Consider the following 22,130-nt stretch of genomic DNA (forward strand, 5'->3'; position numbering starts at 1 on the left):
CCCACTGGAAGCGTCTCTTTAGGCCACCCACAACAAGAAAATGCCGTGCCCGCCATATGGTAGCGACGCCACTTGTCTGTAGCTGTCGTAGTTAAGGAGACAGCATCAAGAGACGTTTTCGTGCCGTGACCAGGTTTCGAACCTGGGCTTTCCGTAACCACTAAAGTATCGTAGCTGTACCTGTCAGGCGGAGCTAGAATGCTCCATGTAACAAACATATGTGAGCTCAAGTACAAACTGCGGCCTGCGGAACACGAGTGAAAAACCAAGAAAGCACTGTGATTTCGAGTACTCGTGCACTATCGTCAATGCAACGGCAGCAAGGAAAAACTTTCAAAATTGCCGTGACCAGGATTCGAACCTGGGTTATTGCGGCCACAACGCAATGTCCTAACCACTAGACGATCACGGCCACGGAGGCGCCCCCGAAAGCAGCTGGCTGGAATGCAAGTGTCGATACACAGCAAAGCCTAGGCCAAGGTGTACGCCACAGCAGTGGCAGACACGGTCTCCATCACATGCATACGAGCAGATGAACGTGCCTGCGCTGTCGGGACACTAACTACAGTGGTTAGCTGCATTCACCTCCGTGGCAATGTCTTGCAGTCCTCCAAGCCTCTTGACTACAGACATGTGACTCGATAACAAGTGGACAGACACAGCATCTCTCTCGCCGTCGGGTGTTGCCACGAATCATACTTAACGTGGCTTTCTGCACGCGTCAGCGTAGCGTCAGTCGAGACAAGTCGCATAAGAGGAGCAACAAAAACGCGCATTTCCGGTACCGGGAATCGAACCCGGGACTCCTGGGTGAGAGCCAGGTATCCTAGCCACTAGACTACACCGGATTACAACGCCAGTGCTCCTCCAGCGAACGCAGCAACCACCCACGATTAACTGACGACAACTGTAAAAAATCCACTCTCGCACGCTATAGAGCGGCATGCTCTGGACGCATATCGTGGAGACGAACGCCAGCAGTGATGAGAGCAAAAGGCGCCTACAAATCCTGCCGTTGCACCACGTACTGTTCTACGACACTTCACGAAGCAGACGCTCACGCCTTGTTGTGCTGTTTCCTTTGCGGGCAATGAGTGCATGTGACTTCGATGCAGGAAACATTACACGTTTGGCAGCAGTGGGATTCGAACCCACGCCTCCGAAGAGACTTGTGCCTGAAACCAGCGCCTGAGACCGCTCGGCCACGCTACCTACGCAACACGCGCGTCACATGAGCTGCGACCTACTCCACGAGAACACACAGCAACGGCACAAAAATGAGACGCCAAAATTGGCAACGGTGGGATTCGAACCCACGCCTCAGGAGAGACTGGTGCCTAAAACCAGCGCCTTAGACCGCTCGGCCACGTTACCCTTGCAAGAGCGGCGGCAAAACGTTCCCTTTGTACTACAAAGATCACTTCGAAATGGAAGTATCTTGGCAATCGCCGTGCCATGTATTTTCACTGCTCTCCCACTGGAAGCGTCTCTTTAGGCCACCCACAACAAGAAAATGCCGTGCCCGCCATATGGTAGCGACGCCACTTGTCTGTAGCTGTCGTAGTTAAGGAGACAGCATCAAGAGACGTTTTCGTGCCGTGACCAGGTTTCGAACCTGGGCTTTCCGTAACCACTAAAGTATCGTAGCTGTACCTGTCAGGCGGAGCTAGAATGCTCCATGTAACAAACATATGTGAGCTCAAGTACAAACTGCGGCCTGCGGAACACGAGTGAAAAACCAAGAAAGCACTGTGATTTCGAGTACTCGTGCACTATCGTCAATGCAACGGCAGCAAGGAAAAACTTTCAAAATTGCCGTGACCAGGATTCGAACCTGGGTTATTGCGGCCACAACGCAATGTCCTAACCACTAGACGATCACGGCCACGGAGGCGCCCCCGAAAGCAGCTGGCTGGAATGCAAGTGTCGATACACAGCAAAGCCTAGGCCAAGGTGTACGCCACAGCAGTGGCAGACACGGTCTCCATCACATGCATACGAGCAGATGAACGTGCCTGCGCTGTCGGGACACTAACTACAGTGGTTAGCTGCATTCACCTCCGTGGCAATGTCTTGCAGTCCTCCAAGCCTCTTGACTACAGACATGTGACTCGATAACAAGTGGACAGACACAGCATCTCTCTCGCCGTCGGGTGTTGCCACGAATCATACTTAACGTGGCTTTCTGCACGCGTCAGCGTAGCGTCAGTCGAGACAAGTCGCATAAGAGGAGCAACAAAAACGCGCATTTCCGGTACCGGGAATCGAACCCGGGACTCCTGGGTGAGAGCCAGGTATCCTAGCCACTAGACTACACCGGATTACAACGCCAGTGCTCCTCCAGCGAACGCAGCAACCACCCACGATTAACTGACGACAACTGTAAAAAATCCACTCTCGCACGCTATAGAGCGGCATGCTCTGGACGCATATCGTGGAGACGAACGCCAGCAGTGATGAGAGCAAAAGGCGCCTACAAATCCTGCCGTTGCACCACGTACTGTTCTACGACACTTCACGAAGCAGACGCTCACGCCTTGTTGTGCTGTTTCCTTTGCGGGCAATGAGTGCATGTGACTTCGATGCAGGAAACATTACACGTTTGGCAGCAGTGGGATTCGAACCCACGCCTCCGAAGAGACTTGTGCCTGAAACCAGCGCCTGAGACCGCTCGGCCACGCTACCTACGCAACACGCGCGTCACATGAGCTGCGACCTACTCCACGAGAACACACAGCAACGGCACAAAAATGAGACGCCAAAATTGGCAACGGTGGGATTCGAACCCACGCCTCAGAAGAGACTGGTGCCTAAAACCAGCGCCTTAGACCGCTCGGCCACGTTACCCTTGCAAGAGCGGCGGCAAAACGTTCCCTTTGTACTACAAAGATCACTTCGAAATGGAAGTATCTTGGCAATCGCCGTGCCATGTATTTTCACTGCTCTCCCACTGGAAGCGTCTCTTTAGGCCACCCACAACAAGAAAATGCCGTGCCCGCCATATGGTAGCGACGCCACTTGTCTGTAGCTGTCGTAGTTAAGGAGACAGCATCAAGAGACGTTTTCGTGCCGTGACCAGGTTTCGAACCTGGGCTTTCCGTAACCACTAAAGTATCGTAGCTGTACCTGTCAGGCGGAGCTAGAATGCTCCATGTAACAAACATATGTGAGCTCAAGTACAAACTGCGGCCTGCGGAACACGAGTGAAAAACCAAGAAAGCACTGTGATTTCGAGTACTCGTGCACTATCGTCAATGCAACGGCAGCAAGGAAAAACTTTCAAAATTGCCGTGACCAGGATTCGAACCTGGGTTATTGCGGCCACAACGCAATGTCCTAACCACTAGACGATCACGGCCACGGAGGCGCCCCCGAAAGCAGCTGGCTGGAATGCAAGTGTCGATACACAGCAAAGCCTAGGCCAAGGTGTACGCCACAGCAGTGGCAGACACGGTCTCCATCACATGCATACGAGCAGATGAACGTGCCTGCGCTGTCGGGACACTAACTACAGTGGTTAGCTGCATTCACCTCCGTGGCAATGTCTTGCAGTCCTCCAAGCCTCTTGACTACAGACATGTGACTCGATAACAAGTGGACAGACACAGCATCTCTCTCGCCGTCGGGTGTTGCCACGAATCATACTTAACGTGGCTTTCTGCACGCGTCAGCGTAGCGTCAGTCGAGCAAAGTCGAGACAAGTCGCATAAGAGGAGCAACAAAAACGCGCATTTCCGGTACCGGGAATCGAACCCGGGACTCCTGGGTGAGAGCCAGGTATCCTAGCCACTAGACTACACCGGATTACAACGCCAGTGCTCCTCCAGCGAACGCAGCAACCACCCACGATTAACTGACGACAACTGTAAAAAATCCACTCTCGCACGCTATAGAGCGGCATGCTCTGGACGCATATCGTGGAGACGAACGCCAGCAGTGATGAGAGCAAAAGGCGCCTACAAATCCTGCCGTTGCACCACGTACTGTTCTACGACACTTCACGAAGCAGACGCTCACGCCTTGTTGTGCTGTTTCCTTTGCGGGCAATGAGTGCATGTGACTTCGATGCAGGAAACATTACACGTTTGGCAGCAGTGGGATTCGAACCCACGCCTCCGAAGAGACTTGTGCCTGAAACCAGCGCCTGAGACCGCTCGCCACGCTACCTACGCAACACGCGCGTCACATGAGCTGCGTCCTACTCCACGAGAACACACAGCAACGGCACAAAAATGAGACGCCAAAATTGGCAACGGTGGGATTCGAACCCACGCCTCAGAAGAGACTGGTGCCTAAAACCAGCGCCTTAGACCGCTCGGCCACGTTACCCTTGCAAGAGCGGCGGCAAAACGTTTCCTTTGTACTACAAAGATCACTTCGAAATGGAAGTATCTTGGCAATCGCCGTGCCATGTATTTTCACTGCTCTCCCACTGGAAGCGTCTCTTTAGGCCACCCACAACAAGAAAATGCCGTGCCCGCCATATGGTAGCGACGCCACTTGTCTGTAGCTGTCGTAGTTAAGGAGACAGCATCAAGAGACGTTTTCGTGCCGTGACCAGGTTTCGAACCTGGGCTTTCCGTAACCACTAAAGTATCGTAGCTGTACCTGTCAGGCGGAGCTAGAATGCTCCATGTAACAAACATATGTGAGCTCAAGTACAAACTGCGGCCTGCGGAACACGAGTGAAAAACCAAGAAAGCACTGTGATTTCGAGTACTCGTGCACTATCGTCAATGCAACGGCAGCAAGGAAAAACTTTCAAAATTGCCGTGACCAGGATTCGAACCTGGGTTATTGCGGCCACAACGCAATGTCCTAACCACTAGACGATCACGGCCACGGAGGCGCCCCCGAAAGCAGCTGGCTGGAATGCAAGTGTCGATACACAGCAAAGCCTAGGCCAAGGTGTACGCCACAGCAGTGGCAGACACGGTCTCCATCACATGCATACGAGCAGATGAACGTGCCTGCGCTGTCGGACACTAACTACAGTGGTTAGCTGCATTCACCTCCGTGGCAATGTCTTGCAGTCCTCCAAGCCTCTTGACTACAGACATGTGACTCGATAACAAGTGGACAGACACAGCATCTCTCTCGCCGTCGGGTGTTGCCACGAATCATACTTAACGTGGCTTTCTGCACGCGTCAGCGTAGCGTCAGTCGAGACAAGTCGCATAAGAGGAGCAACAAAAACGCGCATTTCCGGTACCGGGAATCGAACCCGGGACTCCTGGGTGAGAGCCAGGTATCCTAGCCACTAGACTACACCGGATTACAACGCCAGTGCTCCTCCAGCGAACGCAGCAACCACCCACGATTAACTGACGACAACTGTAAAAAATCCACTCTCGCACGCTATAGAGCGGCATGCTCTGGACGCATATCGTGGAGACGAACGCCAGCAGTGATGAGAGCAAAAGGCGCCTACAAATCCTGCCGTTGCACCACGTACTGTTCTACGACACTTCACGAAGCAGACGCTCACGCCTTGTTGTGCTGTTTCCTTTGCGGGCAATGAGTGCATGTGACTTCGATGCAGGAAACATTACACGTTTGGCAGCAGTGGGATTCGAACCCACGCCTCCGAAGAGACTTGTGCCTGAAACCAGCGCCTGAGACCGCTCGGCCACGCTACCTACGCAACACGCGCGTCACATGAGCTGCGACCTACTCCACGAGAACACACAGCAACGGCACAAAAATGAGACGCCAAAATTGGCAACGGTGGGATTCGAACCCACGCCTCAGAAGAGACTGGTGCCTAAAACCAGCGCCTTAGACCGCTCGGCCACGTTACCCTTGCAAGAGCGGCGGCAAAACGTTCCCTTTGTACTACAAAGATCACTTCGAAATGGAAGTATCTTGGCAATCGCCGTGCCATGTATTTTCACTGCTCTCCCACTGGAAGCGTCTCTTTAGGCCACCCACAACAAGAAAATGCCGTGCCCGCCATATGGTAGCGACGCCACTTGTCTGTAGCTGTCGTAGTTAAGGAGACAGCATCAAGAGACGTTTTCGTGCCGTGACCAGGTTTCGAACCTGGGCTTTCCGTAACCACTAAAGTATCGTAGCTGTACCTGTCAGGCGGAGCTAGAATGCTCCATGTAACAAACATATGTGAGCTCAAGTACAAACTGCGGCCTGCGGAACACGAGTGAAAAACCAAGAAAGCACTGTGATTTCGAGTACTCGTGCACTATCGTCAATGCAACGGCAGCAAGGAAAAACTTTCAAAATTGCCGTGACCAGGATTCGAACCTGGGTTATTGCGGCCACAACGCAATGTCCTAACCACTAGACGATCACGGCCACGGAGGCGCCCCCGAAAGCAGCTGGCTGGAATGCAAGTGTCGATACACAGCAAAGCCTAGGCCAAGGTGTACGCCACAGCAGTGGCAGACACGGTCTCCATCACATGCATACGAGCAGATGAACGTGCCTGCGCTGTCGGGACACTAACTACAGTGGTTAGCTGCATTCACCTCCGTGGCAATGTCTTGCAGTCCTCCAAGCCTCTTGACTACAGACATGTGACTCGATAACAAGTGGACAGACACAGCATCTCTCTCGCCGTCGGGTGTTGCCACGAATCATACTTAACGTGGCTTTCTGCACGCGTCAGCGTAGCGTCAGTCGAGCAAAGTCGAGACAAGTCGCATAAGAGGAGCAACAAAAACGCGCATTTCCGGTACCGGGAATCGAACCCGGGCCTCCTGGGTGAGAGCCAGGTATCCTAGCCACTAGACTACACCGGATTACAACGCCAGTGCTCCTCCAGCGAACGCAGCAACCACCCACGATTAACTGACGACAACTGTAAAAAATCCACTCTCGCACGCTATAGAGCGGCATGCTCTGGACGCATATCGTGGAGACGAACGCCAGCAGTGATGAGAGCAAAAGGCGCCTACAAATCCTGCCGTTGCACCACGTACTGTTCTACGACACTTCACGAAGCAGACGCTCACGCCTTGTTGTGCTGTTTCCTTTGCGGGCAATGAGTGCATGTGACTTCGATGCAGGAAACATTACACGTTTGGCAGCAGTGGGATTCGAACCCACGCCTCCGAAGAGACTTGTGCCTGAAACCAGCGCCTGAGACCGCTCGGCCACGCTACCTACGCAACACGCGCGTCACATGAGCTGCGTCCTACTCCACGAGAACACACAGCAACGGCACAAAAATGAGACGCCAAAATTGGCAACGGTGGGATTCGAACCCACGCCTCAGAAGAGACTGGTGCCTAAAACCAGCGCCTTAGACCGCTCGGCCACGTTACCCTTGCAAGAGCGGCGGCAAAACGTTTCCTTTGTACTACAAAGATCACTTCGAAATGGAAGTATCTTGGCAATCGCCGTGCCATGTATTTTCACTGCTCTCCCACTGGAAGCGTCTCTTTAGGCCACCCACAACAAGAAAATGCCGTGCCCGCCATATGGTAGCGACGCCACTTGTCTGTAGCTGTCGTAGTTAAGGAGACAGCATCAAGAGACGTTTTCGTGCCGTGACCAGGTTTCGAACCTGGGCTTTCCGTAACCACTAAAGTATCGTAGCTGTACCTGTCAGGCGGAGCTAGAATGCTCCATGTAACAAACATATGTGAGCTCAAGTACAAACTGCGGCCTGCGGAACACGAGTGAAAAACCAAGAAAGCACTGTGATTTCGAGTACTCGTGCACTATCGTCAATGCAACGGCAGCAAGGAAAAACTTTCAAAATTGCCGTGACCAGGATTCGAACCTGGGTTATTGCGGCCACAACGCAATGTCCTAACCACTAGACGATCACGGCCACGGAGGCGCCCCCGAAAGCAGCTGGCTGGAATGCAAGTGTCGATACACAGCAAAGCCTAGGCCAAGGTGTACGCCACAGCAGTGGCAGACACGGTCTCCATCACATGCATACGAGCAGATGAACGTGCCTGCGCTGTCGGGACACTAACTACAGTGGTTAGCTGCATTCACCTCCGTGGCAATGTCTTGCAGTCCTCCAAGCCTCTTGACTACAGACATGTGACTCGATAACAAGTGGACAGACACAGCATCTCTCTCGCCGTCGGGTGTTGCCACGAATCATACTTAACGTGGCTTTCTGCACGCGTCAGCGTAGCGTCAGTCGAGACAAGTCGCATAAGAGGAGCAACAAAAACGCGCATTTCCGGTACCGGGAATCGAACCCGGGACTCCTGGGTGAGAGCCAGGTATCCTAGCCACTAGACTACACCGGATTACAACGCCAGTGCTCCTCCAGCGAACGCAGCAACCACCCACGATTAACTGACGACAACTGTAAAAAATCCACTCTCGCACGCTATAGAGCGGCATGCTCTGGACGCATATCGTGGAGACGAACGCCAGCAGTGATGAGAGCAAAAGGCGCCTACAAATCCTGCCGTTGCACCACGTACTGTTCTACGACACTTCACGAAGCAGACGCTCACGCCTTGTTGTGCTGTTTCCTTTGCGGGCAATGAGTGCATGTGACTTCGATGCAGGAAACATTACACGTTTGGCAGCAGTGGGATTCGAACCCACGCCTCCGAAGAGACTTGTGCCTGAAACCAGCGCCTGAGACCGCTCGGCCACGCTACCTACGCAACACGCGCGTCACATGAGCTGCGACCTACTCCACGAGAACACACAGCAACGGCACAAAAATGAGACGCCAAAATTGGCAACGGTGGGATTCGAACCCACGCCTCAGAAGAGACTGGTGCCTAAAACCAGCGCCTTAGACCGCTCGGCCACGTTACCCTTGCAAGAGCGGCGGCAAAACGTTCCCTTTGTACTACAAAGATCACTTCGAAATGGAAGTATCTTGGCAATCGCCGTGCCATGTATTTTCACTGCTCTCCCACTGGAAGCGTCTCTTTAGGCCACCCACAACAAGAAAATGCCGTGCCCGCCATATGGTAGCGACGCCACTTGTCTGTAGCTGTCGTAGTTAAGGAGACAGCATCAAGAGACGTTTTCGTGCCGTGACCAGGTTTCGAACCTGGGCTTTCCGTAACCACTAAAGTATCGTAGCTGTACCTGTCAGGCGGAGCTAGAATGCTCCATGTAACAAACATATGTGAGCTCAAGTACAAACTGCGGCCTGCGGAACACGAGTGAAAAACCAAGAAAGCACTGTGATTTCGAGTACTCGTGCACTATCGTCAATGCAACGGCAGCAAGGAAAAACTTTCAAAATTGCCGTGACCAGGATTCGAACCTGGGTTATTGCGGCCACAACGCAATGTCCTAACCACTAGACGATCACGGCCACGGAGGCGCCCCCGAAAGCAGCTGGCTGGAATGCAAGTGTCGATACACAGCAAAGCCTAGGCCAAGGTGTACGCCACAGCAGTGGCAGACACGGTCTCCATCACATGCATACGAGCAGATGAACGTGCCTGCGCTGTCGGGACACTAACTACAGTGGTTAGCTGCATTCACCTCCGTGGCAATGTCTTGCAGTCCTCCAAGCCTCTTGACTACAGACATGTGACTCGATAACAAGTGGACAGACACAGCATCTCTCTCGCCGTCGGGTGTTGCCACGAATCATACTTAACGTGGCTTTCTGCACGCGTCAGCGTAGCGTCAGTCGAGACAAGTCGCATAAGAGGAGCAACAAAAACGCGCATTTCCGGTACCGGGAATCGAACCCGGGCCTCCTGGGTGAGAGCCAGGTATCCTAGCCACTAGACTACACCGGATTACAACGCCAGTGCTCCTCCAGCGAACGCAGCAACCACCCACGATTAACTGACGACAACTGTAAAAAATCCACTCTCGCACGCTATAGAGCGGCATGCTCTGGACGCATATCGTGGAGACGAACGCCAGCAGTGATGAGAGCAAAAGGCGCCTACAAATCCTGCCGTTGCACCACGTACTGTTCTACGACACTTCACGAAGCAGACGCTCACGCCTTGTTGTGCTGTTTCCTTTGCGGGCAATGAGTGCATGTGACTTCGATGCAGGAAACATTACACGTTTGGCAGCAGTGGGATTCGAACCCACGCCTCCGAAGAGACTTGTGCCTGAAACCAGCGCCTGAGACCGCTCGGCCACGCTACCTACGCAACACGCGCGTCACATGAGCTGCGTCCTACTCCACGAGAACACACAGCAACGGCACAAAAATGAGACGCCAAAATTGGCAACGGTGGGATTCGAACCCACGCCTCAGAAGAGACTGGTGCCTAAAACCAGCGCCTTAGACCGCTCGGCCACGTTACCCTTGCAAGAGCGGCGGCAAAACGTTTCCTTTGTACTACAAAGATCACTTCGAAATGGAAGTATCTTGGCAATCGCCGTGCCATGTATTTTCACTGCTCTCCCACTGGAAGCGTCTCTTTAGGCCACCCACAACAAGAAAATGCCGTGCCCGCCATATGGTAGCGACGCCACTTGTCTGTAGCTGTCGTAGTTAAGGAGACAGCATCAAGAGACGTTTTCGTGCCGTGACCAGGTTTCGAACCTGGGCTTTCCGTAACCACTAAAGTATCGTAGCTGTACCTGTCAGGCGGAGCTAGAATGCTCCATGTAACAAACATATGTGAGCTCAAGTACAAACTGCGGCCTGCGGAACACGAGTGAAAAACCAAGAAAGCACTGTGATTTCGAGTACTCGTGCACTATCGTCAATGCAACGGCAGCAAGGAAAAACTTTCAAAATTGCCGTGACCAGGATTCGAACCTGGGTTATTGCGGCCACAACGCAATGTCCTAACCACTAGACGATCACGGCCACGGAGGCGCCCCCGAAAGCAGCTGCCTGGAATGCAAGTGTCGATACACAGCAAAACCTAGGCCAAGGTGTACGCCACAGCAGTGGCAGACACGGTCTCCATCACATGCATACGAGCAGATGAACGTGCCTGCGCTGTCGGGACACTAACTACAGTGGTTAGCTGCATTCACCTCCGTGGCAATGTCTTGCAGTCCTCCAAGCCTCTTGACTACAGACATGTGACTCGATAACAAGTGGACAGACACAGCATCTCTCTCGCCGTCGGGTGTTGCCACGAATCATACTTAACGTGGCTTTCTGCACGCGTCAGCGTAGCGTCAGTCGAGACAAGTCGAGACAAGTCGCATAAGAGGAGCAACAAAAACGCGCATTTCTGGTACCGGGAATCGAACCCGGGCCTCCTGGGTGAGAGCCAGGTATCCTAGCCACTAGACTACACCGGATTACAACGCCAGTGCTCCTCCAGCGAACGCAGCAACCACCCACGATTAACTGACGACAACTGTAAAAAATCCACTCTCGCACGCTATAGAGCGGCATGCTCTGGACGCATATCGTGGAGACGAACGCCAGCAGTGATGAGAGCAAAAGGCGCCTACAAATCCTGCCGTTGCACCACGTACTGTTCTACGACACTTCACGAAGCAGACGCTCACGCCTTGTTGTGCTGTTTCCTTTGCGGGCAATGAGTGCATGTGACTTCGATGCAGGAAACATTACACGTTTGGCAGCAGTGGGATTCGAACCCACGCCTCCGAAGAGACTTGTGCCTGAAACCAGCGCCTGAGACCGCTCGGCCACGCTACCTACGCAACACGCGCGTCACATGAGCTGCGTCCTACTCCACGAGAACACACAGCAACGGCACAAAAATGAGACGCCAAAATTGGCAACGGTGGGATTCGAACCCACGCCTCAGAAGAGACTGGTGCCTAAAACCAGCGCCTTAGACCGCTCGGCCACGTTACCCTTGCAAGAGCGGCGGCAAAACGTTTCCTTTGTACTACAAAGATCACTTCGAAATGGAAGTATCTTGGCAATCGCCGTGCCATGTATTTTCACTGCTCTCCCACTGGAAGCGTCTCTTTAGGCCACCCACAACAAGAAAATGCCGTGCCCGCCATATGGTAGCGACGCCACTTGTCTGTAGCTGTCGTAGTTAAGGAGACAGCATCAAGAGACGTTTTCGTGCCGTGACCAGGTTTCGAACCTGGGCTTTCCGTAACCACTAAAGTATCGTAGCTGTACCTGTCAGGCGGAGCTAGAATGCTCCATGTAACAAACATATGTGAGCTCAAGTACAAACTGCGGCCTGCGGAACACGAGTGAAAAACCAAGAAAGCACTGTGATTTCGAGTACTCGTGCACTATCGTCAATGCAACGGCAGCAAGGAAAAACTTTCAAAATTGCCGTGACCAGGATTCGAACCTGGGTTATTGCGGCCACAACGCAATGTCCTAACCACTAGACGATCACGGCCACGGAGGCGCCCCCGAAAGCAGCTGGCTGGAATGCAAGTGTCGATACACAGCAAAGCCTAGGCCAAGGTGTACGCCACAGCAGTGGCAGACACGGTCTCCATCACATGCATACGAGCAGATGAACGTGCCTGCGCTGTCGGGACACTAACTACAGTGGTTAGCTGCATTCACCTCCGTGGCAATGTCTTGCAGTCCTCCAAGCCTCTTGACTACAGACATGTGACTCGATAACAAGTGGACAGACACAGCATCTCTCTCGCCGTCGGGTGTTGCCACGAATCATACTTAACGTGGCTTTCTGCACGCGTCAGCGTAGCGTCAGTCGAGACAAGTCGCATAAGAGGAGCAACAAAAACGCGCATTTCCGGTACCGGGAATCGAACCCGGGACTCCTGGGTGAGAGCCAGGTATCCTAGCCACTAGACTACACCGGATTACAACGCCAGTGCTCCTCCAGCGAACGCAGCAACCACCCACGATTAACTGACGACAACTGTAAAAAATCCACTCTCGCACGCTATAGAGCGGCATGCTCTGGACGCATATCGTGGAGACGAACGCCAGCAGTGATGAGAGCAAAAGGCGCCTACAAATCCTGCCGTTGCACCACGTACTGTTCTACGACACTTCACGAAGCAGACGCTCACGCCTTGTTGTGCTGTTTCCTTTGCGGGCAATGAGTGCATGTGACTTCGATGCAGGAAACATTACACGTTTGGCAGCAGTGGGATTCGAACCCACGCCTCCGAAGAGACTTGTGCCTGAAACCAGCGCCTGAGACCGCTCGGCCACGCTACCTACGCAACACGCGCGTCACATGAGCTGCGACCTACTCCACGAGAACACACAGCAACGGCACAAAAATGAGACGCCAAAATTGGCAACGGTGGGATTCGAACCCACGCCTCAGAAGAGACTGGTGCCTAAAACCAGCGCCTTAGACCGCTCGGCCACGTTACCCTTGCAAGAGCGGCGGCAAAACGTTCCCTTTGTACTACAAAGATCACTTCGAAATGGAAGTATCTTGGCAATCGCCGTGCCATGTATTTTCACTGCTCTCCCACTGGAAGCGTCTCTTTAGGCCACCCACAACAAGAAAATGCCGTGCCCGCCATATGGTAGCGACGCCACTTGTCTGTAGCTGTCGTAGTTAAGGAGACAGCATCAAGAGACGTTTTCGTGCCGTGACCAGGTTTCGAACCTGGGCTTTCCGTAACCACTAAAGTATCGTAGCTGTACCTGTCAGGCGGAGCTAGAATGCTCCATGTAACAAACATATGTGAGCTCAAGTACAAACTGCGGCCTGCGGAACACGAGTGAAAAACCAAGAAAGCACTGTGATTTCGAGTACTCGTGCACTATCGTCAATGCAACGGCAGCAAGGAAAAACTTTCAAAATTGCCGTGACCAGGATTCGAACCTGGGTTATTGCGGCCACAACGCAATGTCCTAACCACTAGACGATCACGGCCACGGAGGCGCCCCCGAAAGCAGCTGGCTGGAATGCAAGTGTCGATACACAGCAAAGCCTAGGCCAAGGTGTACGCCACAGCAGTGGCAGACACGGTCTCCATCACATGCATACGAGCAGATGAACGTGCCTGCGCTGTCGGGACACTAACTACAGTGGTTAGCTGCATTCACCTCCGTGGCAATGTCTTGCAGTCCTCCAAGCCTCTTGACTACAGACATGTGACTCGATAACAAGTGGACAGACACAGCATCTCTCTCGCCGTCGGGTGTTGCCACGAATCATACTTAACGTGGCTTTCTGCACGCGTCAGCGTAGCGTCAGTCGAGACAAGTCGCATAAGAGGAGCAACAAAAACGCGCATTTCCGGTACCGGGAATCGAACCCGGGCCTCCTGGGTGAGAGCCAGGTATCCTAGCCACTAGACTACACCGGATTACAACGCCAGTGCTCCTCCAGCGAACGCAGCAACCACCCACGATTAACTGACGACAACTGTAAAAAATCCACTCTCGCACGCTATAGAGCGGCATGCTCTGGACGCATATCGTGGAGACGAACGCCAGCAGTGATGAGAGCAAAAGGCGCCTACAAATCCTGCCGTTGCACCACGTACTGTTCTACGACACTTCACGAAGCAGACGCTCACGCCTTGTTGTGCTGTTTCCTTTGCGGGCAATGAGTGCATGTGACTTCGATGCAGGAAACATTACACGTTTGGCAGCAGTGGGATTCGAACCCACGCCTCCGAAGAGACTTGTGCCTGAAACCAGCGCCTGAGACCGCTCGGCCACGCTACCTACGCAACACGCGCGTCACATGAGCTGCGTCCTACTCCACGAGAACACACAGCAACGGCACAAAAATGAGACGCCAAAATTGGCAACGGTGGGATTCGAACCCACGCCTCAGAAGAGACTGGTGCCTAAAACCAGCGCCTTAGACCGCTCGGCCACGTTACCCTTGCAAGAGCGGCGGCAAAACGTTTCCTTTGTACTACAAAGATCACTTCGAAATGGAAGTATCTTGGCAATCGCCGTGCCATGTATTTTCACTGCTCTCCCACTGGAAGCGTCTCTTTAGGCCACCCACAACAAGAAAATGCCGTGCCCGCCATATGGTAGCGACGCCACTTGTCTGTAGCTGTCGTAGTTAAGGAGACAGCATCAAGAGACGTTTTCGTGCCGTGACCAGGTTTCGAACCTGGGCTTTCCGTAACCACTAAAGTATCGTAGCTGTACCTGTCAGGCGGAGCTAGAATGCTCCATGTAACAAACATATGTGAGCTCAAGTACAAACTGCGGCCTGCGGAACACGAGTGAAAAACCAAGAAAGCACTGTGATTTCGAGTACTCGTGCACTATCGTCAATGCAACGGCAGCAAGGAAAAACTTTCAAAATTGCCGTGACCAGGATTCGAACCTGGGTTATTGCGGCCACAACGCAATGTCCTAACCACTAGACGATCACGGCCACGGAGGCGCCCCCGAAAGCAGCTGGCTGGAATGCAAGTGTCGATACACAGCAAAGCCTAGGCCAAGGTGTACGCCACAGCAGTGGCAGACACGGTCTCCATCACATGCATACGAGCAGATGAACGTGCCTGCGCTGTCGGGACACTAACTACAGTGGTTAGCTGCATTCACCTCCGTGGCAATGTCTTGCAGTCCTCCAAGCCTCTTGACTACAGACATGTGACTCGATAACAAGTGGACAGACACAGCATCTCTCTCGCCGTCGGGTGTTGCCACGAATCATACTTAACGTGGCTTTCTGCACGCGTCAGCGTAGCGTCAGTCGAGACAAGTCGCATAAGAGGAGCAACAAAAACGCGCATTTCCGGTACCGGGAATCGAACCCGGGACTCCTGGGTGAGAGCCAGGTATCCTAGCCACTAGACTACACCGGATTACAACGCCAGTGCTCCTCCAGCGAACGCAGCAACCACCCACGATTAACTGACGACAACTGTAAAAAATCCACTCTCGCACGCTATAGAGCGGCATGCTCTGGACGCATATCGTGGAGACGAACGCCAGCAGTGATGAGAGCAAAAGGCGCCTACAAATCCTGCCGTTGCACCACGTACTGTTCTACGACACTTCACGAAGCAGACGCTCACGCCTTGTTGTGCTGTTTCCTTTGCGGGCAATGAGTGCATGTGACTTCGATGCAGGAAACATTACACGTTTGGCAGCAGTGGGATTCGAACCCACGCCTCCGAAGAGACTTGTGCCTGAAACCAGCGCCTGAGACCGCTCGGCCACGCTACCTACGCAACACGCGCGTCACATGAGCTGCGACCTACTCCACGAGAACACACAGCAACGGCACAAAAATGAGACGCCAAAATTGGCAACGGTGGGATTCGAACCCACGCCTCAGAAGAGACTGGTGCCTAAAACCAGCGCCTTAGACCGCTCGGCCACGTTACCCTTGCAAGAGCGGCGGCAAAACGTTCCCTTTGTACTACAAAGATCACTTCGAAATGGAAGTATCTTGGCAATCGCCGTGCCATGTATTTTCACTGCTCTCCCACTGGAAGCGTCTCTTTAGGCCACCCACAACAAGAAAATGCCGTGCCCGCCATATGGTAGCGACGCCACTTGTCTGTAGCTGTCGTAGTTAAGGAGACAGCATCAAGAGACGTTTTCGTGCCGTGACCAGGTTTCGAACCTGGGCTTTCCGTAACCACTAAAGTATCGTAGCTGTACCTGTCAGGCGGAGCTAGAATGCTCCATGTAACAAACATATGTGAGCTCAAGTACAAACTGCGGCCTGCGGAACACGAGTGAAAAACCAAGAAAGCACTGTGATTTCGAGTACTCGTGCACTATCGTCAATGCAACGGCAGCAAGGAAAAACTTTCAAAATTGCCGTGACCAGGATTCGAACCTGGGTTATTGCGGCCACAACGCAATGTCCTAACCACTAGACGATCACGGCCACGGAGGCGCCCCCGAAAGCAGCTGGCTGGAATGCAAGTGTCGATACACAGCAAAGCCTAGGCCAAGGTGTACGCCACAGCAGTGGCAGACACGGTCTCCATCACATGCATACGAGCAGATGAACGTGCCTGCGCTGTCGGGACACTAACTACAGTGGTTAGCTGCATTCACCTCCGTGGCAATGTCTTGCAGTCCTCCAAGCCTCTTGACTACAGACATGTGACTCGATAACAAGTGGACAGACACAGCATCTCTCTCGCCGTCGGGTGTTGCCACGAATCATACTTAACGTGGCTTTCTGCACGCGTCAGCGTAGCGTCAGTCGAGACAAGTCGCATAAGAGGAGCAACAAAAACGCGCATTTCCGGTACCGGGAATCGAACCCGGGCCTCCTGGGTGAGAGCCAGGTATCCTAGCCACTAGACTACACCGGATTACAACGCCAGTGCTCCTCCAGCGAACGCAGCAACCACCCACGATTAACTGACGACAACTGTAAAAAATCCACTCTCGCACGCTATAGAGCGGCATGCTCTGGACGCATATCGTGGAGACGAACGCCAGCAGTGATGAGAGCAAAAGGCGCCTACAAATCCTGCCGTTGCACCACGTACTGTTCTACGACACTTCACGAAGCAGACGCTCACGCCTTGTTGTGCTGTTTCCTTTGCGGGCAATGAGTGCATGTGACTTCGATGCAGGAAACATTACACGTTTGGCAGCAGTGGGATTCGAACCCACGCCTCCGAAGAGACTTGTGCCTGAAACCAGCGCCTGAGACCGCTCGGCCACGCTACCTACGCAACACGCGCGTCACATGAGCTGCGTCCTACTCCACGAGAACACACAGCAACGGCACAAAAATGAGACGCCAAAATTGGCAACGGTGGGATTCGAACCCACGCCTCAGAAGAGACTGGTGCCTAAAACCAGCGCCTTAGACCGCTCGGCCACGTTACCCTTGCAAGAGCGGCGGCAAAACGTTTCCTTTGTACTACAAAGATCACTTCGAAATGGAAGTATCTTGGCAATCGCCGTGCCATGTATTTTCACTGCTCTCCCACTGGAAGCGTCTCTTTAGGCCACCCACAACAAGAAAATGCCGTGCCCGCCATATGGTAGCGACGCCACTTGTCTGTAGCTGTCGTAGTTAAGGAGACAGCATCAAGAGACGTTTTCGTGCCGTGACCAGGTTTCGAACCTGGGCTTTCCGTAACCACTAAAGTATCGTAGCTGTACCTGTCAGGCGGAGCTAGAATGCTCCATGTAACAAACATATGTGAGCTCAAGTACAAACTGCGGCCTGCGGAACACGAGTGAAAAACCAAGAAAGCACTGTGATTTCGAGTACTCGTGCACTATCGTCAATGCAACGGCAGCAAGGAAAAACTTTCAAAATTGCCGTGACCAGGATTCGAACCTGGGTTATTGCGGCCACAACGCAATGTCCTAACCACTAGACGATCACGGCCACGGAGGCGCCCCCGAAAGCAGCTGGCTGGAATGCAAGTGTCGATACACAGCAAAGCCTAGGCCAAGGTGTACGCCACAGCAGTGGCAGACACGGTCTCCATCACATGCATACGAGCAGATGAACGTGCCTGCGCTGTCGGGACACTAACTACAGTGGTTAGCTGCATTCACCTCCGTGGCAATGTCTTGCAGTCCTCCAAGCCTCTTGACTACAGACATGTGACTCGATAACAAGTGGACAGACACAGCATCTCTCTCGCCGTCGGGTGTTGCCACGAATCATACTTAACGTGGCTTTCTGCACGCGTCAGCGTAGCGTCAGTCGAGACAAGTCGCATAAGAGGAGCAACAAAAACGCGCATTTCCGGTACCGGGAATCGAACCCGGGACTCCTGGGTGAGAGCCAGGTATCCTAGCCACTAGACTACACCGGATTACAACGCCAGTGCTCCTCCAGCGAACGCAGCAACCACCCACGATTAACTGACGACAACTGTAAAAAATCCACTCTCGCACGCTATAGAGCGGCATGCTCTGGACGCATATCGTGGAGACGAACGCCAGCAGTGATGAGAGCAAAAGGCGCCTACAAATCCTGCCGTTGCACCACGTACTGTTCTACGACACTTCACGAAGCAGACGCTCACGCCTTGTTGTGCTGTTTCCTTTGCGGGCAATGAGTGCATGTGACTTCGATGCAGGAAACATTACACGTTTGGCAGCAGTGGGATTCGAACCCACGCCTCCGAAGAGACTTGTGCCTGAAACCAGCGCCTGAGACCGCTCGGCCACGCTACCTACGCAACACGCGCGTCACATGAGCTGCGTCCTACTCCACGAGAACACACAGCAACGGCACAAAAATGAGACGCCAAAATTGGCAACGGTGGGATTCGAACCCACGCCTCAGAAGAGACTGGTGCCTAAAACCAGCGCCTTAGACCGCTCGGCCACGTTACCCTTGCAAGAGCGGCGGCAAAACGTTTCCTTTGTACTACAAAGATCACTTCGAAATGGAAGTATCTTGGCAATCGCCGTGCCATGTATTTTCACTGCTCTCCCACTGGAAGCGTCTCTTTAGGCCACCCACAACAAGAAAATGCCGTGCCCGCCATATGGTAGCGACGCCACTTGTCTGTAGCTGTCGTAGTTAAGGAGACAGCATCAAGAGACGTTTTCGTGCCGTGACCAGGTTTCGAACCTGGGCTTTCCGTAACCACTAAAGTATCGTAGCTGTACCTGTCAGGCGGAGCTAGAATGCTCCATGTAACAAACATATGTGAGCTCAAGTACAAACTGCGGCCTGCGGAACACGAGTGAAAAACCAAGAAAGCACTGTGATTTCGAGTACTCGTGCACTATCGTCAATGCAACGGCAGCAAGGAAAAACTTTCAAAATTGCCGTGACCAGGATTCGAACCTGGGTTATTGCGGCCACAACGCAATGTCCTAACCACTAGACGATCACGGCCACGGAGGCGCCCCCGAAAGCAGCTGGCTGGAATGCAAGTGTCGATACACAGCAAAGCCTAGGCCAAGGTGTACGCCACAGCAGTGGCAGACACGGTCTCCATCACATGCATACGAGCAGATGAACGTGCCTGCGCTGTCGGGACACTAACTACAGTGGTTAGCTGCATTCACCTCCGTGGCAATGTCTTGCAGTCCTCCAAGCCTCTTGACTACAGACATGTGACTCGATAACAAGTGGACAGACACAGCATCTCTCTCGCCGTCGGGTGTTGCCACGAATCATACTTAACGTGGCTTTCTGCACGCGTCAGCGTAGCGTCAGTCGAGCAAAGTCGAGACAAGTCGCATAAGAGGAGCAACAAAAACGCGCATTTCCGGTACCGGGAATCGAACCCGGGCCTCCTGGGTGAGAGCCAGGTATCCTAGCCACTAGACTACACCGGATTACAACGCCAGTGCTCCTCCAGCGAACGCAGCAACCACCCACGATTAACTGACGACAACTGTAAAAAATCCACTCTCGCACGCTATAGAGCGGCATGCTCTGGACGCATATCGTGGAGACGAACGCCAGCAGTGATGAGAGCAAAAGGCGCCTACAAATCCTGCCGTTGCACCACGTACTGTTCTACGACACTTCACGAAGCAGACGCTCACGCCTTGTTGTGCTGTTTCCTTTGCGGGCAATGAGTGCATGTGACTTCGATGCAGGAAACATTACACGTTTGGCAGCAGTGGGATTCGAACCCACGCCTCCGAAGAGACTTGTGCCTGAAACCAGCGCCTGAGACCGCTCGGCCACGCTACCTACGCAACACGCGCGTCACATGAGCTGCGTCCTACTCCACGAGAACACACAGCAACGGCACAAAAATGAGACGCCAAAATTGGCAACGGTGGGATTCGAACCCACGCCTCAGAAGAGACTGGTGCCTAAAACCAGCGCCTTAGACCGCTCGGCCACGTTACCCTTGCAAGAGCGGCGGCAAAACGTTTCCTTTGTACTACAAAGATCACTTCGAAATGGAAGTATCTTGGCAATCGCCGTGCCATGTATTTTCACTGCTCTCCCACTGGAAGCGTCTCTTTAGGCCACCCACAACAAGAAAATGCCGTGCCCGCCATATGGTAGCGACGCCACTTGTCTGTAGCTGTCGTAGTTAAGGAGACAGCATCAAGAGACGTTTTCGTGCCGTGACCAGGTTTCGAACCTGGGCTTTCCGTAACCACTAAAGTATCGTAGCTGTACCTGTCAGGCGGAGCTAGAATGCTCCATGTAACAAACATATGTGAGCTCAAGTACAAACTGCGGCCTGCGGAACACGAGTGAAAAACCAAGAAAGCACTGTGATTTCGAGTACTCGTGCACTATCGTCAATGCAACGGCAGCAAGGAAAAACTTTCAAAATTGCCGTGACCAGGATTCGAACCTGGGTTATTGCGGCCACAACGCAATGTCCTAACCACTAGACGATCACGGCCACGGAGGCGCCCCCGAAAGCAGCTGGCTGGAATGCAAGTGTCGATACACAGCAAAGCCTAGGCCAAGGTGTACGCCACAGCAGTGGCAGACACGGTCTCCATCACATGCATACGAGCAGATGAACGTGCCTGCGCTGTCGGGACACTAACTACAGTGGTTAGCTGCATTCACCTCCGTGGCAATGTCTTGCAGTCCTCCAAGCCTCTTGACTACAGACATGTGACTCGATAACAAGTGGACAGACACAGCATCTCTCTCGCCGTCGGGTGTTGCCACGAATCATACTTAACGTGGCTTTCTGCACGCGTCAGCGTAGCGTCAGTCGAGACAAGTCGAGACAAGTCGCATAAGAGGAGCAACAAAAACGCGCATTTCTGGTACCGGGAATCGAACCCGGGACTCCTGGGTGAGAGCCAGGTATCCTAGCCACTAGACTACACCGGATTACAACGCCAGTGCTCCTCCAGCGAACGCAGCAACCACCCACGATTAACTGACGACAACTGTAAAAAATCCACTCTCGCACGCTATAGAGCGGCATGCTCTGGACGCATATCGTGGAGACGAACGCCAGCAGTGATGAGAGCAAAAGGCGCCTACAAATCCTGCCGTTGCACCACGTACTGTTCTACGACACTTCACGAAGCAGACGCTCACGCCTTGTTGTGCTGTTTCCTTTGCGGGCAATGAGTGCATGTGACTTCGATGCAGGAAACATTACACGTTTGGCAGCAGTGGGATTCGAACCCACGCCTCCGAAGAGACTTGTGCCTGAAACCAGCGCCTGAGACCGCTCGGCCACGCTACCTACGCAACACGCGCGTCACATGAGCTGCGACCTACTCCACGAGAACACACAGCAACGGCACAAAAATGAGACGCCAAAATTGGCAACTTTTTTTTTTTTTTTTATTTTTTTCACAGCAGCGGCACAAAAATGAGACGTAAAAACTGGCAACTTTTTTTTTTTATTTTTTTTTTCTTTTTTTTATTTTTTTTTCTTTTTTTTTTTTTTTTTTTTTTTTTTTTTTTTTTTTTTTTCACTTTTTAGGGCCT

General features: G+C 53.0%; 44 non-coding genes across 44 annotated transcripts; all 44 read right to left on the bottom strand.

Annotated features, from left to right (window-relative positions):
- Window positions 1–340: 340 nt before the first annotated feature.
- Window positions 341–412, bottom strand: Trnah-gug (transfer RNA histidin (anticodon GUG)). Its single transcript has one exon. It is a non-coding gene; the product is annotated as a tRNA-His (tRNA).
- A 364-nt stretch (window positions 413–776) lies between these two features.
- On the bottom strand, window positions 777–848 carry Trnae-cuc (transfer RNA glutamic acid (anticodon CUC)). Its single transcript has one exon. It is a non-coding gene; the product is annotated as a tRNA-Glu (tRNA).
- Window positions 849–1,292: 444 nt separating this feature from the next.
- Trnal-uag (transfer RNA leucine (anticodon UAG)) lies at window positions 1,293–1,374 on the bottom strand. The gene has a single exon. It is a non-coding gene; the product is annotated as a tRNA-Leu (tRNA).
- Window positions 1,375–1,813: 439 nt separating this feature from the next.
- On the bottom strand, window positions 1,814–1,885 carry Trnah-gug (transfer RNA histidin (anticodon GUG)). The gene has a single exon. It is a non-coding gene; the product is annotated as a tRNA-His (tRNA).
- Window positions 1,886–2,249: 364 nt separating this feature from the next.
- Window positions 2,250–2,321, bottom strand: Trnae-cuc (transfer RNA glutamic acid (anticodon CUC)). The gene has a single exon. It is a non-coding gene; the product is annotated as a tRNA-Glu (tRNA).
- Window positions 2,322–2,765: 444 nt separating this feature from the next.
- Trnal-uag (transfer RNA leucine (anticodon UAG)) lies at window positions 2,766–2,847 on the bottom strand. Its single transcript has one exon. It is a non-coding gene; the product is annotated as a tRNA-Leu (tRNA).
- A 439-nt stretch (window positions 2,848–3,286) lies between these two features.
- On the bottom strand, window positions 3,287–3,358 carry Trnah-gug (transfer RNA histidin (anticodon GUG)). The gene has a single exon. It is a non-coding gene; the product is annotated as a tRNA-His (tRNA).
- A 374-nt stretch (window positions 3,359–3,732) lies between these two features.
- On the bottom strand, window positions 3,733–3,804 carry Trnae-cuc (transfer RNA glutamic acid (anticodon CUC)). The gene has a single exon. It is a non-coding gene; the product is annotated as a tRNA-Glu (tRNA).
- Window positions 3,805–4,247: 443 nt separating this feature from the next.
- Trnal-uag (transfer RNA leucine (anticodon UAG)) lies at window positions 4,248–4,329 on the bottom strand. The gene has a single exon. It is a non-coding gene; the product is annotated as a tRNA-Leu (tRNA).
- A 439-nt stretch (window positions 4,330–4,768) lies between these two features.
- On the bottom strand, window positions 4,769–4,840 carry Trnah-gug (transfer RNA histidin (anticodon GUG)). The gene has a single exon. It is a non-coding gene; the product is annotated as a tRNA-His (tRNA).
- A 363-nt stretch (window positions 4,841–5,203) lies between these two features.
- On the bottom strand, window positions 5,204–5,275 carry Trnae-cuc (transfer RNA glutamic acid (anticodon CUC)). Its single transcript has one exon. It is a non-coding gene; the product is annotated as a tRNA-Glu (tRNA).
- A 444-nt stretch (window positions 5,276–5,719) lies between these two features.
- Trnal-uag (transfer RNA leucine (anticodon UAG)) lies at window positions 5,720–5,801 on the bottom strand. The gene has a single exon. It is a non-coding gene; the product is annotated as a tRNA-Leu (tRNA).
- Window positions 5,802–6,240: 439 nt separating this feature from the next.
- Trnah-gug (transfer RNA histidin (anticodon GUG)) lies at window positions 6,241–6,312 on the bottom strand. Its single transcript has one exon. It is a non-coding gene; the product is annotated as a tRNA-His (tRNA).
- Window positions 6,313–6,686: 374 nt separating this feature from the next.
- Trnae-cuc (transfer RNA glutamic acid (anticodon CUC)) lies at window positions 6,687–6,758 on the bottom strand. Its single transcript has one exon. It is a non-coding gene; the product is annotated as a tRNA-Glu (tRNA).
- A 444-nt stretch (window positions 6,759–7,202) lies between these two features.
- On the bottom strand, window positions 7,203–7,284 carry Trnal-uag (transfer RNA leucine (anticodon UAG)). Its single transcript has one exon. It is a non-coding gene; the product is annotated as a tRNA-Leu (tRNA).
- Window positions 7,285–7,723: 439 nt separating this feature from the next.
- Window positions 7,724–7,795, bottom strand: Trnah-gug (transfer RNA histidin (anticodon GUG)). The gene has a single exon. It is a non-coding gene; the product is annotated as a tRNA-His (tRNA).
- Window positions 7,796–8,159: 364 nt separating this feature from the next.
- On the bottom strand, window positions 8,160–8,231 carry Trnae-cuc (transfer RNA glutamic acid (anticodon CUC)). The gene has a single exon. It is a non-coding gene; the product is annotated as a tRNA-Glu (tRNA).
- Window positions 8,232–8,675: 444 nt separating this feature from the next.
- On the bottom strand, window positions 8,676–8,757 carry Trnal-uag (transfer RNA leucine (anticodon UAG)). Its single transcript has one exon. It is a non-coding gene; the product is annotated as a tRNA-Leu (tRNA).
- A 439-nt stretch (window positions 8,758–9,196) lies between these two features.
- Window positions 9,197–9,268, bottom strand: Trnah-gug (transfer RNA histidin (anticodon GUG)). Its single transcript has one exon. It is a non-coding gene; the product is annotated as a tRNA-His (tRNA).
- A 364-nt stretch (window positions 9,269–9,632) lies between these two features.
- Window positions 9,633–9,704, bottom strand: Trnae-cuc (transfer RNA glutamic acid (anticodon CUC)). Its single transcript has one exon. It is a non-coding gene; the product is annotated as a tRNA-Glu (tRNA).
- A 444-nt stretch (window positions 9,705–10,148) lies between these two features.
- On the bottom strand, window positions 10,149–10,230 carry Trnal-uag (transfer RNA leucine (anticodon UAG)). Its single transcript has one exon. It is a non-coding gene; the product is annotated as a tRNA-Leu (tRNA).
- A 439-nt stretch (window positions 10,231–10,669) lies between these two features.
- Window positions 10,670–10,741, bottom strand: Trnah-gug (transfer RNA histidin (anticodon GUG)). The gene has a single exon. It is a non-coding gene; the product is annotated as a tRNA-His (tRNA).
- A 374-nt stretch (window positions 10,742–11,115) lies between these two features.
- On the bottom strand, window positions 11,116–11,187 carry Trnae-cuc (transfer RNA glutamic acid (anticodon CUC)). Its single transcript has one exon. It is a non-coding gene; the product is annotated as a tRNA-Glu (tRNA).
- A 444-nt stretch (window positions 11,188–11,631) lies between these two features.
- Trnal-uag (transfer RNA leucine (anticodon UAG)) lies at window positions 11,632–11,713 on the bottom strand. The gene has a single exon. It is a non-coding gene; the product is annotated as a tRNA-Leu (tRNA).
- A 439-nt stretch (window positions 11,714–12,152) lies between these two features.
- Trnah-gug (transfer RNA histidin (anticodon GUG)) lies at window positions 12,153–12,224 on the bottom strand. The gene has a single exon. It is a non-coding gene; the product is annotated as a tRNA-His (tRNA).
- A 364-nt stretch (window positions 12,225–12,588) lies between these two features.
- Window positions 12,589–12,660, bottom strand: Trnae-cuc (transfer RNA glutamic acid (anticodon CUC)). Its single transcript has one exon. It is a non-coding gene; the product is annotated as a tRNA-Glu (tRNA).
- Window positions 12,661–13,104: 444 nt separating this feature from the next.
- On the bottom strand, window positions 13,105–13,186 carry Trnal-uag (transfer RNA leucine (anticodon UAG)). The gene has a single exon. It is a non-coding gene; the product is annotated as a tRNA-Leu (tRNA).
- Window positions 13,187–13,625: 439 nt separating this feature from the next.
- Trnah-gug (transfer RNA histidin (anticodon GUG)) lies at window positions 13,626–13,697 on the bottom strand. Its single transcript has one exon. It is a non-coding gene; the product is annotated as a tRNA-His (tRNA).
- Window positions 13,698–14,061: 364 nt separating this feature from the next.
- Trnae-cuc (transfer RNA glutamic acid (anticodon CUC)) lies at window positions 14,062–14,133 on the bottom strand. The gene has a single exon. It is a non-coding gene; the product is annotated as a tRNA-Glu (tRNA).
- A 444-nt stretch (window positions 14,134–14,577) lies between these two features.
- On the bottom strand, window positions 14,578–14,659 carry Trnal-uag (transfer RNA leucine (anticodon UAG)). Its single transcript has one exon. It is a non-coding gene; the product is annotated as a tRNA-Leu (tRNA).
- Window positions 14,660–15,098: 439 nt separating this feature from the next.
- Window positions 15,099–15,170, bottom strand: Trnah-gug (transfer RNA histidin (anticodon GUG)). The gene has a single exon. It is a non-coding gene; the product is annotated as a tRNA-His (tRNA).
- Window positions 15,171–15,534: 364 nt separating this feature from the next.
- Window positions 15,535–15,606, bottom strand: Trnae-cuc (transfer RNA glutamic acid (anticodon CUC)). Its single transcript has one exon. It is a non-coding gene; the product is annotated as a tRNA-Glu (tRNA).
- A 444-nt stretch (window positions 15,607–16,050) lies between these two features.
- Trnal-uag (transfer RNA leucine (anticodon UAG)) lies at window positions 16,051–16,132 on the bottom strand. Its single transcript has one exon. It is a non-coding gene; the product is annotated as a tRNA-Leu (tRNA).
- A 439-nt stretch (window positions 16,133–16,571) lies between these two features.
- Window positions 16,572–16,643, bottom strand: Trnah-gug (transfer RNA histidin (anticodon GUG)). Its single transcript has one exon. It is a non-coding gene; the product is annotated as a tRNA-His (tRNA).
- Window positions 16,644–17,007: 364 nt separating this feature from the next.
- Window positions 17,008–17,079, bottom strand: Trnae-cuc (transfer RNA glutamic acid (anticodon CUC)). Its single transcript has one exon. It is a non-coding gene; the product is annotated as a tRNA-Glu (tRNA).
- Window positions 17,080–17,523: 444 nt separating this feature from the next.
- Trnal-uag (transfer RNA leucine (anticodon UAG)) lies at window positions 17,524–17,605 on the bottom strand. The gene has a single exon. It is a non-coding gene; the product is annotated as a tRNA-Leu (tRNA).
- A 439-nt stretch (window positions 17,606–18,044) lies between these two features.
- On the bottom strand, window positions 18,045–18,116 carry Trnah-gug (transfer RNA histidin (anticodon GUG)). The gene has a single exon. It is a non-coding gene; the product is annotated as a tRNA-His (tRNA).
- Window positions 18,117–18,480: 364 nt separating this feature from the next.
- On the bottom strand, window positions 18,481–18,552 carry Trnae-cuc (transfer RNA glutamic acid (anticodon CUC)). Its single transcript has one exon. It is a non-coding gene; the product is annotated as a tRNA-Glu (tRNA).
- A 444-nt stretch (window positions 18,553–18,996) lies between these two features.
- Window positions 18,997–19,078, bottom strand: Trnal-uag (transfer RNA leucine (anticodon UAG)). The gene has a single exon. It is a non-coding gene; the product is annotated as a tRNA-Leu (tRNA).
- Window positions 19,079–19,517: 439 nt separating this feature from the next.
- Trnah-gug (transfer RNA histidin (anticodon GUG)) lies at window positions 19,518–19,589 on the bottom strand. Its single transcript has one exon. It is a non-coding gene; the product is annotated as a tRNA-His (tRNA).
- Window positions 19,590–19,963: 374 nt separating this feature from the next.
- Window positions 19,964–20,035, bottom strand: Trnae-cuc (transfer RNA glutamic acid (anticodon CUC)). The gene has a single exon. It is a non-coding gene; the product is annotated as a tRNA-Glu (tRNA).
- A 444-nt stretch (window positions 20,036–20,479) lies between these two features.
- On the bottom strand, window positions 20,480–20,561 carry Trnal-uag (transfer RNA leucine (anticodon UAG)). Its single transcript has one exon. It is a non-coding gene; the product is annotated as a tRNA-Leu (tRNA).
- A 439-nt stretch (window positions 20,562–21,000) lies between these two features.
- Window positions 21,001–21,072, bottom strand: Trnah-gug (transfer RNA histidin (anticodon GUG)). The gene has a single exon. It is a non-coding gene; the product is annotated as a tRNA-His (tRNA).
- A 374-nt stretch (window positions 21,073–21,446) lies between these two features.
- Trnae-cuc (transfer RNA glutamic acid (anticodon CUC)) lies at window positions 21,447–21,518 on the bottom strand. Its single transcript has one exon. It is a non-coding gene; the product is annotated as a tRNA-Glu (tRNA).
- Between the last annotated feature and the right edge of the window lie 612 nt (window positions 21,519–22,130).

This window comes from Schistocerca cancellata, chromosome 1, assembly GCF_023864275.1.
Source record: "Schistocerca cancellata isolate TAMUIC-IGC-003103 chromosome 1, iqSchCanc2.1, whole genome shotgun sequence".
In the NCBI taxonomy this organism is placed as follows: domain Eukaryota; kingdom Metazoa; phylum Arthropoda; class Insecta; order Orthoptera; family Acrididae; genus Schistocerca; species Schistocerca cancellata.